The sequence below is a fragment of the Ornithodoros turicata genome, chromosome 1 (genome assembly GCF_037126465.1).
Source record: "Ornithodoros turicata isolate Travis chromosome 1, ASM3712646v1, whole genome shotgun sequence".
In the NCBI taxonomy this organism is placed as follows: Eukaryota; Metazoa; Arthropoda; class Arachnida; order Ixodida; family Argasidae; genus Ornithodoros; species Ornithodoros turicata.
Window position 1 is genome coordinate 74,974,366 of NC_088201.1, and position 3,586 is coordinate 74,977,951.

Genomic DNA, 3,586 nt, shown 5'->3' on the forward strand with positions numbered 1-3,586 from the left:
CACAACGTCGAACGAATGAGTTGATCGCGCATGCTGCGATCACCAGGTTACATGAATGTGATCACGATATCAGGCAAAGGCCGTCCGTGTGATATCTAGGCACTAAAAGGTGCGACATTTTATGGTGCGGTAGATAGAAGAGTTATTACTGCATTTGTCCGCATCCCCTACAAGAACGATGCCTTAGGAATTGCAATTGATTTGACAGTGTAACACTCACTGATCACATCAACCCGCGAGTGTTTTCCAGAGGTACCCAGATTGTCTGTTAATTTTTGGAATGCGGTCTGAGGAGTGTCGATCAGAGTGGTTGGTCATCTCGGATAGGATGACCTGCCTGCTTGCTCGATCAAGCTAACTGTATGTCGTCAACACGCACATCACTGCGATAAGCATGCACGTGTGTACCTAAAATTACCAAAAATGTGCATTAAATGGGCAGTCAATTGACCACAGGGTGATTTTGGATCTCCACTGTGATTACATTCACGTTCAAAGGAGGTGCACAACGGTATATGTCCCTGACTGAACAACCACCTATTCGAGAAATGCGACTGCTTGCGGGGATTGCTGCTAATAATATCTTGCATGTCATGTTAGTAACTTCCCGTTCATATGCAGGGCTTGGATGACACAGTACCCGCAACACCAGGAACAGTCGTTCACTTCTCCACCAGGCACTTCGGTATGTATAGCATCACGCTATGGAATGAAGTGCATTGAAAGCCTGCATCCCACATCCAGTATGAACACATCAATTTTACATGCACAGGAATTCACCAATGAGGAGCGGGAGGCACTTTTATACAAAATAAAGTGTCTGGAGCGCGCTCGTGTCAGAGAGAGGAAAAGAATGCGGAAACTGGAAGATGAACGAGACATCCTACACGCTAACCTCAAAGGGGTGTTTAATGGTGACCAGCTGGCGGCACTCTCTCGAAGAAGCAATCGTGGTTCGAGATGGGCCGAGGAAACAATCAAGAAAGGCCTGCAGTTGCACTTTTCCTGTGGATGAACCGGCTATGATGACATTTTGGGTCAGCATCTGCCGTACCCTTCAGCAAGGACACTGAGGCTGCGCGTTGAAGGTTTGTGTAAGCACTCCCTACCACGTTTACTGTTTACCTACTGTAGGTGTCAAGTTCCAGCCAGGCATCCTGCATGAAGTGCTTGACCTCCTGAAGATGAAGGCCCCTGGCCTGGGTCCCCAAGAACGCTGCTGTGTTCTTATGATTGACGAAATAGCCATACAGCAAAAGATTGAATATGGCCCCACAACAAGTTCTGTTCGTGGCTATTCCACGCTACCCGTGCCGGGGAAGAAGGACAAGGTGGTGGCAACCCATGGCCTTGTCTTCATGTTATGTGGTAGTTTCAGATTTCCAGTGTCGCTGAAGTATATCATGAAAAAGGAGTTCTCTGTTCAGCGACCAAGTTTGGTATGTAAAAGAAAAAAAACACAGAAAAGTAGCAAAGTCGACATTGGCAACCGTAAGCACGACTTCTCATGCGCTGCCTCATTGGTGGCAGTTATGTCGGAGTCGCATGGGTTTCGTTATTCGCTGTGCACATTTTTTCCTCGTCTATTACCCTCTTTGCTGTGAAACTTGAGCAGACTGTTCTGTGAAAAAGAGCAGTCTTACATTTATCTGGGATAACCTTCCTTCTTCTCATCTGTTTTCAGTACAGATAGCTGAAGCACTCATCCCTCTTTATCGTCGCATTTTGCATCATCAATGCCCCACAAAGATATTTGTTGCTGTAAGGTAATCGAAAACATGAAACTGTAATCATCTGCTGGGCCAGATGGAATTAACTCCAAGATATTATACAACACTAGACTAATGTCATGTGAAATCCTGTGTTGCATATTCAGACTGTCTCTTCTTCAGTCCACTCTGCCGAATGATTGGAAAACAGCCGTGGGCATCTCAATGCACAAGCCAGCTAGGTGATACGCAGCTTGCACAAAACTACCGTCCGATTTCTATTACCTGTATATCATGTAAAACTCTTGAGCACACTATACAGGCTTTTTTATATATTCGTTACAGAATTCTTATTACAAAACTAGCAGAGCGAAATAGATACCGTTTTTGCAGTAGAGGTATGTGGCCAGGCGAACATTCTCTCGAAGAATGCGTGTAAGTACAAGATCGCTACTTACCTAAAATCCATGATTTAGCTCTTTAATTATGGGATTTCGCGCAAAAGCGAGCTAACACAACGGGATATATTCCTCGTTGAAAGCGATTCAATGTTTGAAAAACCCTTAAACGCGCACGTGCGTTGAAATATATATAGCTGAATTTCGCTATGCAAATGAGCCGAAACAAGAACTACGCACTTTTCGAGTGCTGAAACAGGCAAAGCGCAATGAACGTGATAGGACCACGTTCTTTAGAGCGATGGATTTAATTTAATTAGTGTAGGGGCTAATCTGTTGGCCAGATAGAGCGCTGTCCGACCCAGATCAGGCGAAGGTCGCGTCATTTCTGCGCACGAAAAGTGCGTAGTTCTTGTTTCGGCTCATTAGCGTAATGAAATTCAGCAATATTTCAACACACGTACGCGTTTAAGGGTTTTTTAAACATGGAATAGCTTTCAACTAGGATACTCCAGTGTTGCTATATCGCGTTTGCGCGAAATCCCCTATTTTATGAGTTAATTAATGAATTTTAGTTAATTAGTGATCTTGTTGTTACATACTTTCTTCCAAAGACTGTTCGCCTGGTCATATAACCCAACTGCAAAAACGACACCTATTTTGCTCTGCTAGTTCATTTTATAAAAATTCTGTCAGAAAAAAAAAGCGCCCTGTTTACTCTAACATGACTAAATTTCTCGAAGAAAACAATTTCTTCAACCCTTTGCAACATGGATTTAGGAAAAACTTCTCTTGTTAAACGCAACTAGCATGATATTCTTTCACATGCAGAGAGTAACTCTAGAACTGAGCTGCCTTTTTAGATTTCTAAAAAGCATTCGATATGGTCCCACATAACAACCTCATATACTATAAGATCCCATTCTGAATGTGGATTATCATGTTCTTCGGTGGATAGAAGCATTTCTTACAAATCGGTGTCTCCTGTAACAATTTCCGCGCTCTCGAAATCCCAGTCACATCTGGCATACCGCAGGGCTCTGTTCTCTGACCTTTACTGTTCCACATATACAGGGTGTTTCACGAAAATCCCCCGGCTGAATAATTCGTGAACAGGTGGCACTATCGAAGAAATTTCTTTTCGGTAAAGATCCTTGGGACATGGATCATGAACTGAGTAATGAGCGGCTCATTTGCATACGCTCACTAATTAGATAAGAATCTTAACTTTTACTTCGCATACTTACGGAACCTCTGTTTTACGCATCGGGACCTTCAGCGAAAAATATTGCAAGAAAAATTCCGCATCGACACTTAGTGGTTTTTTTGAGTAATTAACAGGTTTCGGTTTACGTATTGCTTGCGCGGAGCAGCGCATCAATGCGCTCTTTGAATCAGCTATCCGGCTGTCAATTTCGTGTCCATCCGCCTGGTTGACACACGGGGTTGACGGAAGATTAGGAACAGCCGCAAGAGACG